We start from the raw sequence: 14,117 nt of genomic DNA on the forward strand, positions 1-14,117 counted from the left end.
CAGTATATGTCTCACTTGGGCATTCTATTTGGTCCTTTATATCAGCTAACCCACAAATCAGCATTTTTTGAGCAGGGCACAAACCAGTAGCGATGAATGCTCTCTTTGTCCCCTAGATCCTACATTGCAGTCGGGCGACAAATCATATGGTCTGCCTGAGGCGAGAAACTGCAGTGGCAGGCAATCTGACCTGCTGCCGTATCTGTCATCCCTGTCCACGTGCTATGAAAACAAACTCATGTGGGTGTGGCTGCTCTTGAACCATTTTGCAGTACCTATTGCTGTTAATGGCAGCCCCCAAACATGGACTCCACCTTGTGCACATGCAGACACACAGACTAGCACAGTGTTTTTTCAATCTGATGGATACAAATTCATATGCATCTCCTCTCTGCGGAGCAGCTTTGGGTGGTGCCATGTGTGACTATCAAGGCTGCAACTACTCAGTGACATAGTCCATGTGTCTTTGTCTTTTTTATTTTTATTTTTGAGATGGAGCTTCATTCTTGTCATCCAAGCTGGAGTGCAGTGGTGTAATCTTGGCTCACTGCAACCTCTGCCTCCCGGTTCAAGCAATTCTCCTGCCTCAGACTCCTGAGTAGCTGGAACGACAGGTGTGCACCATCATTCCTGGCTAATATTTCTATTTTTAGTAGAGTCGGGGTTTCACCACATTGGTCAGGCTGGTCTCGAACCCCTGACCGCAGGTGATCCACCCACCTTGGCCTCCCAAAGTGCTGGGATTACAGGTGTGAGCCACCACACCCAGAAAGTCCATGGGTCTTAACCAGTCCATGATCCACAAAACCCAAACTGGAGTGACTGGTGACCTTTTGGGTTATATGTTTGTACGTGGGGGATACAGAGCCATGGACTCTCTCAACTGTGGATGAGTGCTGCTTTCTAGTTCATCTATTGTCTGCTTGTCAATGGCATCCAAGATTCTCAGGTCAGCCTAAACTGCATGCATTATGATGGGTAACAGATTGGCTTTAGACTACATTCTGGATGAATAAAATAACAGTTTCTGCTCTCGCAATGGTGGGTGTTCACAGTTGGCTATGTCTAAGCTCCTGGGAGGCATGAATGAGGCTAATCTTGCTAGCTGGCCTCTTCTTGCTGCTTGGAATCCTATTGATATTCACCTTAATTAAATGCTGTATGAGACTGATTGAACAGGTTTGGTTCTAGCCTGTTGTTTGGATTAAGCAGGTGTTGAAGTCTTATCCTTGATGCTGGAGGTGCGGCTGGGTGGGAGGTGATTGGTTCATGGGGGCAAAGTTCTCATGAATGGTCTAGCACTATTTACCCCTTGGTTCTGTATAGTGAATGAGTTCTCATGAGGTCTGGCTGTTTAAAAGTGTGTATCACCTCTCTGCTCTCTCTCAGTCCTGCTCCTGCCATGTAAGAGGCCTGCTCTCGCTTTGCCTTCCACCATGAGTACAAGCTCCCTGAAGCCTCCTCAGAAGCAGATGCCAGTGCCATGCTTCCTGCATCTGGCAGAACTGTGGCTAATCAAACCTCTTTTGTTTATAAATTACCCCGTCTCAGGTATTTCTTTATAGCAGTGCGAGAACAGACTAATACAATGGTGGTACAATTCACTTAGCTGTTTAGTGTGACTTTGGGTTATTTAAGTGGAGATATTGAATAGGTACTGATATGATTTTGCTGTGTCCCCCACCCAAATCTCATCTCGAATTGTAATCCCCATGTATGGAGGGAGGGACCTGGTGGAGGTGATTGGTTCATGGGGACAGATTTCCCCTATGCTGTTCTCATGATAGTGAGTTCTCACAAGCTGATGGTTTAAGAGTGTGTGGTACTGCCCTCTTTGTGCTCATGCTCTCACTCACTGTCTGTCTCTGCTGCCACCATGTGAGATGTGCCTTGCTTCCCCTTCGCCTTCCGCCATGATGGTAAGTTTCCTGAGGCCTCCCCAGCCATGTGGAACTGTGAATCAATTAAATCTCTTTTCTTTATAAACTTCCCAGTCTCAGGTAGTATCTTTAGAGCAATGTGAGAAAGAGCTAATGCAAATACTTAGATATATGTGTCTAGAATTCAGAAAAAAAGGCAGAAACCAAAGAGATAAATTCTGAAGTTAACAAGAGAGTAAGTAGAGATGAACTAAGACCCTAGGATACTCCTACATTTAAAAGTTGAGAAGATATTTCACAACCATGTGAATAAACCTAACACTACTGAACTGTAGACTTAAAAATGGGTAAAATGATACTCTGTATGGTATTTACCACAAAAAAACCCCTCATCAAATGAAAAAGAAAAAAAAGTCAGGAAATGTTCGTGAATATAATAAAAGAAACTGAAAAACCAGTAAGAACCAGGATGGTTTGGTATTGGGGAGGCAAAATGAAGAATATGGTTTGTTTTGTTTTGTTGTTTTGAGATGGAATCTTGCTCTGTCTTGCCCAGGCTGGAGTGCAGTGGCACCATCTCGGCTCACTGCGGCCTCTGCCTCCCGGGTTCAAGCAATTCTTCTGTCTTAGCCTCCCGAATAGCTGGGACTACAAGCGTGTACCACCGTACCCAGCTAATTTTGTATTTTTAGTAGAGATGGGGTTTCACCATGTTGGCCAGGCTGGTCTCAAACTCCTGACCTCAAGTGATCCACCTGCCTCGGACTCCCAAAGTGCTGAGATTACAGGTGTGAGCCACCGCATCTGGTCATTATTTCTGTTTTTGTTTTTTTGAGACAGGGTTTTGCTCTTGGCGTGCAGGCTGGAGTGCAATGGTGCGATCTCGGCTCACTGCAACCTCCACCTCCCGGGTTCAAGCAATTCTCCTGCCTCAGCCTCCCGAGTAGCTGGGATTACAGACACCTGCCACCACACCTGGCTACTTTTTGTATTTTTAGTAGAGATGGGTTTCACTATGTTGGCTATGCTGGTCTAGAATGTCTGACTTCAAGTGATCCACCTGCCTTGGCCTCCCAAAGTGTTGGTATTACAGGTGTGAGCCACCATGCCTGGCTAAAGAAATTTTTTTTTTTTTAAAATGGAAAAATCAGTGTGTCAAATGCTGCTGAGAAATGGAGTAAATAGAAGACTGATGATGATCCATCGGATTTGACAACATGGGGTTGGTGTCTTGATAAGAACTGTTTCACTGGAGTAATGGGAATGTAAGCATGATTGGAGTAGTTCAAGAAAGAAAGGTGGGTGTTAAGGGGGAGACGACATGAGTTAGATAACTCTTTTCTGGGAATTTTTGCTATAAAGGGTACAAAAATGGAATGGTAGGGCCTGGGAAGGTTTTAAAATGGGAGATTAAAAATGGGAGGTATATATGCAAGTGAGAACAATAGAGCAAAATAGAGCAAATAGAGCAAAAATGACTCAGGAATGTGTGTTTTTTTTTTTTTTTTTTTTTTAATTTGAGACGGTATCTCACTCTGTGTTCAGGCTAAAGTGCAATGGAACAATCGCGGCTCACTGCAGCCTCAACTTCCTAGGCTCAAGTGGTCCTCCCACGTCAGCCTCCCAAATAGCTGGGACTACAGGGACACACCACCATGCCCAGCTAATTTTCAAAAAATTTTCTGGATTAGGTCTTCCTATATTGCCCTGTCTCGAGCTCCTGAGCTCACCTGATCCTCCTGCCTCAGCCTCCCAAAGTGCTGGAATTACAGGCTGAGCCACCATACCTGGCAGAAGTCTTTTTAGTAGAAGAGATGGCTACTGATCACAGCTAGACAGAATGGCTAAAGGGTAGAGATGGTTCATGTCTTAATAAGAAGAAAGAAAATTAGTTGGATAGAGAACGCATTGATAGATTTGGAGAATGAGAAAGTTGTTTTCTATTGTTTCCATTTTCTCATAGTAAAAAGAGAAACAAAGTGAGAGAAGAAGAGAAGATCTGAATAAAGAGGAGAATACTCGTTGGGGAGAGGTTAAGTGTGAATTGACCAGGACAATGTATAAGGATTGCCAGACAGTGCTGTGGGCCTTTGATTTTCTGGGCCATAAAAGAGTCAGTGAGTATAGACACAAGCAGCTGGAGTAACTGGAGATAAACAGTGTTTTTCAGATCAGAAGGACAAGAATTTAGGGGATGTGCAAGGACAATGATGTCTATGCTAAAGTAGAAAGTGAGGGTGATGGGCCAGGAGTGGTGGTTCATGCTTGTAATCCTAGCACTTTGGGAGGCTGAGGCGGGTGGATCATGAGGTCAAGAGATTGAGACCATCCTGGCCAACATGGTGAAACCCCATCTCTACTAAAAATACAAAAATTAGCTGGTTGTGGTGGTGGGCACCTGTAGTCCCAGCTCCTCGGGAGGGTGAGGCAGGAGAATGGCTTGAACTCAGGAGGTGGAGGTTGCAGTGAGCCAAGATCATGCCACTGCACTCCAGCCTGGCAACAGAGCGAGACCCCGTCTCTAAATAAATAAATAGACAAACATTAAAAAAGAAAGTGAGGGTGATGAAATTATAGATAAGGGACAGATGATAGAATCAATTGTTTAAAGAACCGAGTGGAGTCAAAGAATTGTTGGTATAGGCACAATCAAAACAGTAACCTAGAAAGAGGGGTGAGTAAGATGCTAGAAATTGAGACTTTGGAGGTGATGACAAGATCTAAAGCAGTGTTCTTCAAAACTACATGTTAAGTACCATTAGTGGGTCATGAAATCAATTTGATGGATCATCAGTCTCTTAAATTATTAACCCTGCTGAACATTACAGTCTTCTAGAGGACCTTAAAAACACACACACAAACAAAACCACCATCCTGTCATTCTCAGTCACATGGAAGGTGGAGGACATTGTTAATTAAGTGAAATAAGTGAGAAACAGAAAGTTAAAACACTACATGTTCTCCCTCATATGTACAAGCTAAAAAAAAAAGTAAAAAGTAGAATAGAGGATAGTAGAGGCTAGGAAGTGTAGGGGGAAGGGAGCGATAGGGAGAGCTTTGCTAAAGGATATAAAATTATAGCTAGATAGGAGGAAGAAGTTTAGTATTCTCTACCACTGCAGGGTGACTATAGTTAATGTATGGCTTCAAACGTCTAGGAAGAGGATACTGAATGCTCTCAACACAAAATGATAAATGTTTAAGATGATGGATATGCTCATTACAATGATCAGATCACAATACATTATATGTATTGAAACATCACTATGTACCTCATAAATATGTACTTTGTATGTCAATTTTTTAAGTTAAAAAATTTTTAAAAGACCGCACTTCAATTGCAGATTTTCTGATGTATTTGGTCTGATGTAGGGGTTCAGACATCAGTTTTTTGTTAAAATTCTCCAGATAACTACAATGTGCAGGTATGGTCAATAACCATTGGCCCAAGATGATAATGACATAAAAAGGTTGATGACAGAACTAATGGTAGAAAGATAGTAAGCCACTTGCTAAAATCTTCTAAGAATTAGGGAGAGAAGTATGAGATCACTTGTATGATGAATTACAATAAGGTAGGGTAACAGGTGTCATAGTGTAATGGGAGTCAGTGTGCTCAACAAAGAGCATTTGCAAGTGAGAAGAGAGTATATTCATACACACACACGTTTAACCATTTTGTGGACGGATAACGAAAATAAACTTTGACTTCATTTCTTATTATCTTGAACTAAATGGAAATAAAAGTCAGTGAAGAAAGGTGCCTGGCACCTACGTTCAGGGATTTGCCCATATCCCACCATGATAAAAGTTTGATTTGAATAAATTTTATTTAATTTTAGAATTAAGAATATCGCTAATATAAAATTATAAAAACCTTATTTGTAAGAAAGAGAAAATAAATTGACTAGAAAGTTTATTGGCAAATCTAGGTCAAGCTCCATAATTTAAAATTATTTAAAACAAAATTAAAAACATCTACAAAAAGTCAGAACATTCAGTATTTTAAGATAAAACTGTTTTTCAAAAAAAATCATGGTTATGAAAACAACAATTTGGCAGACTATACATTTTTAAATTATAGAAAACATTAAAAATAAAATATCTAACAAAAATGTCTTACTGTTGTTTTTGGGGAAAAGGTGGGGACAAATATTTTTTATTTTATTTACATATATTTATTAAAAGATTTCCATATGGTATTGCAAACAGTCCCACATCTCTTGTATTTTGCTATAATATATGAATTCACACAAAGGAGATGGGATACATAAAATTACAAAGGCGGTAGAAAAGCAAACCAGCCCACATCCTAATACACACTAAAAAGGTCATAATTCAGATATATACGGCATATTAGTTTTAGAAAAAGAGCACTGCCCACCCCCAGGTACACACACACACACACACACACACACACACACACACTCCACTTTATTAAACCACAAGAGGAAACAAAATATATCATAAGTAACTGATCTTTCACTTTCCTATGTTAGTTTTTATGTTTTTCGATCATAATGAAATATATTAAGAACAGATTTTCTTCACGACTGATTTTTGTATCTGACATTCTTTTTTGTACTTCTGTTGTTTCATTAACATAGGTATACACCCAAATTCTTTAAAATTACAACTTTGAAAATTAATTATAAAAAGCTATTTTCCACGTATATGCCACAGTTTGGCGTTAAAATGCCATTTTGGGGAACTGATAAATTATAACACACAGGTTTAGAAGAAAAAGAGTGGTATCACTGAATGTATATTAGAATTTAACAAAATGTTTTACTGTATTTGCCCCATGTACTTTTTTTTTTTTTTTTTTTTTTCTTTCTGAGACAGAGTCTTACTCCGTCCCCCAGGCTGGAGTGCAATGGTGCAATCTTGGCTCACTGCAACCTCCACCTCCCGGGTTCAAGCAACTCTCCTGCCTCAGTCTCCCAAGAAGCTGGGATCACAGGCGCCCGCCATAAAGCCTGGCTAATTTTTGTATTTTTAGTAGAGACAGGTTTCACCATGTTGCCCAGGCTGGTCTCAAACTGCTGACCTCAGGTAATCTACCCACCTTGGCCTCCCAAAGTGCTGGGATTACAGGTGTGAGCCACCGCACCCGGCCTACCCATATACTTTTATACTTTGAAACCTTAGATTAATACACTGAGGAATTTTATTTCCTAGAAAAATGCCCCAAATTTCCGTTCTATTGTTTTACACAAAACTCTGTATATAGCTTTTAGTTTGCTTTTGATAGAATCTGTGTTACACAGAGAGGCCATGTGATGATAGTTAAAATATTTTACATAATATATAAATGTTTCTTTCTCATCATAGTTCTTCTAGATGGCAATAACACATTATATATGGTAATCATTATTTTACCAAGACCTCTGCTATTATAAGAAGACCAGACCTGAATATATTCCCCTTGACAACAGACAGTAAATCTATGAAATAATTTTAAGAAAAAGTTAAGCATGACAGCATAGCATCAAAGTTGATCATTCTTTGTGAATACATTAAGATATGGGCTAAACATAGGCATGAAAACTAAAACTAAAACAAGTACTGTAAGAATATTTACATACATGTATCATGGGTTATCAAGAAACAGATTATTAAAGAATAATGTGAATACATTATATTAATTCACAGTATAAACATACTTTTAGTAATTTAATTCATGAATAATAAAAACATAGATATAACATTAGGCACTATTAATACATATTCTTGTTCTGTCATATATATGAAAATATACATATAGATATAGTTCTTTTAAACCAAACTTTTTAACATATTCACTGATTTAAATAAAAGTTGACAGAGGTAGAATTTGTGTCCATGTTCATGATTTTCAGCAACAAGTACTTCAAATATTTCATTACTGTTCTGTTCTTCTAAAAATCCACATAGGAACTCATTGAAAACCATTATTCTGAAAGGCGGGAAATTGAAAAGTGGGTTAAGAGAAAAATCATGAAGTTATTCAACATATTCATAAAAAACTGAAATTCAGTGTTTTAAATGAAATTATAGAATCTAATAAAACTCTGTGACCCAAATCCAGTTATATTTAAGAAGTACTGTTCTACTTCTTAAAATTCAAGTACTGTTTTATTCATTGTACTTTATTTTATTTATTTATTTATTTAGAGACAGGGTCTTGCTGTGTTGCCCAGGCTGGAGTGCACTGGCATGATCATAGCTCACTGCAGTCTTGATCTTCCGTGCTCAAGTGATCCTTCTGCCTCAGCCTCCAGAGTAGCAGGAACAACAGGTGCACATCACCATACTTGGCTTCTTTTTTTGGTATTTAGTAGAGACAAGGTCTTACTATGTTGTTTAGGCTAGTCTCAAACTCCTGAGCTCAAGTGATCCGCTCACTTTGGCCTACCAAAATGCTGGGATTACAGGTGTGAGCTACCCTGCCTGGCTTATACTTTTGTTTAAAAAAGTGATTTTTGTTTCTTTATTTATATGTCTCTGTATTTTATGTTTCCTCCGTGAGTCTGTGTGATACTGCATTATAATAAGAAATACAAACTGGGTGCAGTGGCTCATGCCTGTAATCCCAGCACTTTGGGAGGCTGAGGCAGGAGGATCGCTTGAACCCAGGAGTTCAGGACAAGTCTGGACAACACAGTGAGACCCAATATCTATTAAAACAAATACAAAAATTAGCTGGGTGTGGTGGCACACACCTGTAGTCCCAGCTACTCAGGAGGCCAAGGTGGGAAACTGCTTGAGCCCAGGAGTTCAAGGCTACAGTGATCTCTGATGGCACACTGCACCACTCCAGTCTGGGCAACAGAGCGAGACCGCTGAGACCTTGTCTCTTAAAACAAAAAAAAAAAACACACAGAAATATGGTCATATGTTCCATAATGATATTTTGGTCAATGACAGACTGCATAAAAGACTGTGGTCCCAAAAGATTATAACAGAACTGAAAATTTCCTATTGCTTAGTATTTAGTATGTTATGCTTTTAATCATTATTTTAGAGTGTACTCTTACTCATTAAAAAATAAAAGTGAACTATAAAACAGCCTCAGGCAGGTCCTTCAGGAAGTATTCCAGAAGAAGGCACTGTTATCACAGGGGAGGGCAGCTCTGTAAACATTATTTTCCTTGAACACCTTTCAGTGTGGCACCATGTACAGGAAGGAGACAGTGATACTGATGATCCTGACTCTATGTGGGCCTAAGATAATGTGTGTGTTTGTGTCATTGCTTTTAGCAAAAAACTTTAAAAAGTAAAACAAAAGATTAATTTCAGAAATAGAAAGAAACTTATATAATAAGAAAATAAAGAAAAAACATTTCTGTACAGCTATGAAATCTGTTTGTGTTTTAAGCTAAGTGTCACTATAAAAGGGTCAAAAAGTTAAAAAAAAATTAAAAAGTTTATAAAGGAAAAAAGTTATAGTAAGCTAAGTTTAATTTATTATTGGAGAAAATTAAAACAATAAATTTAGTATAGCTAAGTATACAGTGTTTATAAAGTCTATAGCAGTGAACAGGAATGTCCTAGGCCTTCACATTCACTCACCACTTACTCACTGACTAGCCCAGAGCAACTTCCAGTCCTGCAAGCTCCATCTGTGGTAAGTCCCCTATATAGGTGTACCACTGGTTATCTTTTAAACTGTATTTTTACCGTACGTTTTCTATGTTTAGATGCACAAATACCACCGTGTTACAACTGCCTACAGTATTCAGTACAGTAACATGCTGTACAGATTTATCGCCTAGGAGCAAGAGGCTATACGATATAGCCTGGGTATGCAGTTGGCTATATACCGTCTAGGTTTGTGTAAGTACATACATTCTATGACATTTGCACAATGAAAACACCTAAAACAAATTTCTCAGAACATATCCCTTGTTGTTAAGCAATGCATGACTGTATATACTGGGTCTCTGCCCCTAGTTCTTGGTCCATAGTTCCTTGTAATCTCCACAGTGATAACTGTGTCTTTTGCAAGCAAATGAGATGACTGGTGGCTAGGGGCCCCTAGACAGCTTCAGGACAGGAGCTGATCAACACAAAGCCCAAAGCATGATTAGAGAATTGGGCCACTGACCCCACACCTCAACCTCCAAAAAGAGGAGAAGGGCTGAAGGTTGAGTTTATCACCAATGGCTAATGATTTAATCGATCATGCCTACTTAGTGATACTTGCATAAAACCTCCAAAAACTGGGTTCAGGAACCTTTCAGATAGCTGAACACTTGGTGATGCTTAGAGGGTGGTGCTCTATGAGAAGGCACAGAAGCTTTGAGCTGCTTTCCTAATAATTCGCCCTATGCATCCCTTCCATTTGCCTGTTAATCTGTATCCTTTGTAATAGCCTTTTCAATAAGCAGGTAAATGTAAAATATTTCCCTGAGTTCTGTGAGCTGCTCTAGCAAATTAATAGAATGTGATGAGGGGGTTGTGGAAACCTCATCAGTCAGAAGCACAGATCACAACCTGGGACTTGCGATTGGCATCTGAAGTCAAGGGGAAGGGATTTGTGGGACTGAGCTCTTAATCTGTGGGATCTGACACTGTCTCCAGGCAGATAATGTCAGAATTGAGTTAAATGTTGAAACTGAGATCAGTTGGTGTCTGCTGGAGAATACGATGTCTGAAGTGGTGTGCTGAGTGGTGTACGAGAATCGGAAAAACACTTTTGTTGGTTTTTCCTACTCAAATAGCATGCATTAGATATGATAGTCGAAAAAGAAAGAATAAAAGTTGGATTATGTATTTTAACTATTAGAGAGACACTAATCTGAGATGCCATTTTATAGTTGAGCAATTCATTTTTTTTTCCTTGAGCAATTCATTTCTGAGTGCTTGGGGAAATCTCTTAAAATTAGTTTTGGTGACAATATTTAGAAAATATGAGTGGAAATGGATTAGTAAATAACAATCTCAATATACCTCAAAAATTAATTGCAAATTATTACAAAGTTATAAATTATGAGTTTGTTAATGGTTATAAAAGTTTTCTAATCCACATGTACTAGAATCATTGAAATTTTTAAAAATAGAAAATAACAAGTGTTGGTGATGATGTGGAGAACAGGAACCCTCATGCATTGTTGGTGGAAATATAAAAGGGTGCAGCATGTGGAAAACAGTTTGGCAGTCCCTCAAAAAGTTTTAACAGAATTGCCATCTGACCCAACAATTCTAGTCTTAGGTATATACCAAAAGATTTGAAAACAAGGACTAAAACAGATACTTATACACCAATGCTCATAGCAGCATTATTCACAATAACCATATGGTAGAAACAACCCAGGTGTCTTTAACTGACGAAAGGATTTTTAAAATGTGGTATATCTTACATACGGATGAACCTGGAAAATACTATTCTAAGTGAAATAAGCCAGACACAAAAGAACAAATGTATGATTTCACTTATATGAAAATGTAAAATAGGCAAATTCATAGAGACCAGAAAAGTAGATTTGAAGTTACTAGGAGCTGGGAAGGTGAGGTCTGGGGATTGGAGAGTGATTGTTTAATGGGTACAGAATTTCTGTTTGGGGAGATAAAAAAAATCTTAGAATTAGATAGTGGTGATGGGTGTGGTGCCTGTAGTCCCAGCTACTCCCGAGGCTGAGGCAGCAGGATTACTTGAGCCCAGAAGTTTGAGGTTTCAGTGAGCTATGATCATGCCACATTCTTCCAGTGGCAGAGTGAGACCCTGGCTCAAAAAACAAAACAAAACAAAAATGCAATGTTAATTCATCACAGTTTTAAGGAATGCAGGAATCTACGTTCCACATCAGTAGTTCTTAAAGTGCAGTCTGGGGATCCCTGAGAGTCCCCAGTACTCTTTCAGGGACTCTACAAAGTCAAGCTTATTTTCAAAAAACCAAGGAATTATTTGCCTTTCACTCTTATTTTCTTACAGGTCTACAGTTGAGTTTTTCTAGAGCTACATGATGTGAAGAGACAGAAGTAAATATTTTAGATTTGTGGGCCATGGGGTCTGTCAAAACTACTCAACTCAGCCACTGCAGTAAAGCAGTCTTAGACAATCTGTTAACAAATGGGTGTGGCTGTGCTCCAATAAAGCTTAATTTACACAAATAGGCAGTGGTATGGATTTGGCTTGCAGATCCTAGTTTACCAACCAACCCCTGATCTAAACTGCAGCTGTGAATCAAACATGAGAAAATGTCTGTGTCACACTTTTACAAGGCTTTGTAACAAAAAGGTGAACCATCTGGTCACATGAAAATAACACAGCAATTCAAGAAGGACACAGTGACTACAGTGAACACTGAGAAGTGGTCCTCAAAGTGAAAGAGAAAAATAAATGCCTTAATCAAACACAAAAGCAAAAGCAGAGCAATCAGGAATCATTTAAACCTAGGCTCTACAAACATGAGGGCATCAGTATGTTAAAGAACAGCACATAACTAATGTTCACAATGAGGATTCTGAGTCAGAGGAAATGTTTAATTATCTTCTATATATTTCTATCAAAAGAGGCAAAGAAATGTATCAATTTAAACAAGACTGGCGTAACTATTTCTGTCAATGAGTATGCATTTTCACAGTCACTACCTGTCAAAGCCTAGGTCTGACTCACGTTTCTTTCCCATTCATTCCCATTTCCAGTGAATCAGCACATCCCTTTGATCCTTCCTCAGTCAAATGCGTCCTAGCACGTTACAACTACTTTGGAAAACAGTTTTGCCATATCTACTAGAGCTTGAACATACATATATCCAGTGATCCATCCATTTCACTTCTAAGTATAACCATAGCACTATCTGTAATAGTCCAAACTGGAAACTACCAAATGATTATCAAGATATCAAGATATGAGGTTTTGCTTTGTTGTCCAGGCTGGATTTGAACTGGGCTCAAGTAGTCTTCCGACCTCAGTCTCCTGTGCCAGGCTTTATATTGTATTTTATTTTTTTGAATGGAGTCTCACTTTGTCACCCAAGCTGGAGTGCAGTGGCGTGATCTGGGCTCACTGCCACCTCTGCCTCCTGGGTTCAAGCAATTTTCCTGCCTCAGCATCCCGAGTAGCTGGGACAACAGGCATGTGCCACCATGCCCAGCTAATTTTTCTATTTTTAGTAGAGACAGGGTTTCACCATGTTGACCAGGCTGGTCTTGAACTCCTGACCTCAAGTGATCCACCCACCTCAGCCTCTCAAAATGCTGGGATTACAGAGGTGTGAACCACCGTGCCTGGCCTGTTGTTTTTTCGATTTTCATGCAGGTTACCTGGATGTGTTCAATTTGTTCATTGAAAAACTTCATCGAACTATGTATCTATGATATGGTACCTTTCTGTATATGTATCATAGTTTACTTTAAAAATTCAGTCCTAGTTTTCAATATTATTATACTAATCCTGAACTATTATACTACCCATTTCATACCACTTACTGGACTCTCTACCTCTAGTTCCTATCCTTTCCAATATGGTTGAAAGACAGGTGTGAAATTAATCTACCAGAAACAGTTCTTTCATCTTGACCCTTCCCTTGTACCCATCCTATACATAGAAGGACTGACCTTCATGGTTTCCCTTGACTTATAGAATAAAGTCTACAATCTCTAATTTAGCTTCACATTCAATATAATACTCTATATATTCTACTCTAACTTCCAAACCTTTCTCCCTCATTATTCCCCCACAGCCTGCCCTTCCTGCCAGGTTGGGACTACTGTGCCATGTGTACTCCTGTTTCTATGCTTTGTCTACATTTTTACTACCTATTATTTGTAGCTTGAATTTAGCCCTTCATCAAAGAATACCCTGTGTCATTTAACGTTATGCTGTAGATGTCTTCTCTTTTTAAATTCGGGTATAATTTACATACGATAAAATGCATGGGCCAGCCTGCAGTCCCAGCTACTCAAGAGGCTGAGGTGCGAGGGCTGCTTGAGCCTGGGAGTTTGAGGCCAGCCCAGGCAAGATACTGCGAACCCTGTCTTTTTCCTTTTTTTTTTTTTTTTTGGAGATAGCGGCTTGCTTTGTCATGCAGACTGGACTGTAATGGTGCAATCACAGTTCACTGCAGTCTCAGCCTTCTGTAGCTCAAGCCATCCTCCTGCCTCAGTATCCTCCCCCACCCCCCAGCAGCTGGTAGCTGGGACTATAGGCGTGTGTCACCATGCCTGGCTAAGTTTCGTATTTTTTGTAGAGATGGGGATCTCACTATGTTACCCAGGCTTGTCTCAAACTCCTAGCCTCAGGTGATCCTC

The 14,117-nt window shown here is 39.4% G+C and overlaps 1 protein-coding gene across 2 annotated transcripts in view; it reads right to left on the reverse strand.

The window, feature by feature from the left end:
• Positions 1–5,781: 5,781 nt before the first annotated feature.
• Positions 5,782–14,117, reverse strand: part of CEP135 (centrosomal protein 135) — an 81,909-nt gene continuing 73,573 nt past the window's right edge. For both annotated transcript variants that reach the window (XM_010355235.2, XM_030922244.1), the window contains exon 26: positions 5,782–7,818. The gene's annotated coding sequence lies outside the window, so the exon portion shown is untranslated. The remainder of the gene's footprint in view (positions 7,819–14,117) is intronic.

Source organism: Rhinopithecus roxellana, chromosome 2 (assembly GCF_007565055.1).
Source record: "Rhinopithecus roxellana isolate Shanxi Qingling chromosome 2, ASM756505v1, whole genome shotgun sequence".
Taxonomy (NCBI): Eukaryota; Metazoa; Chordata; class Mammalia; order Primates; family Cercopithecidae; genus Rhinopithecus; species Rhinopithecus roxellana.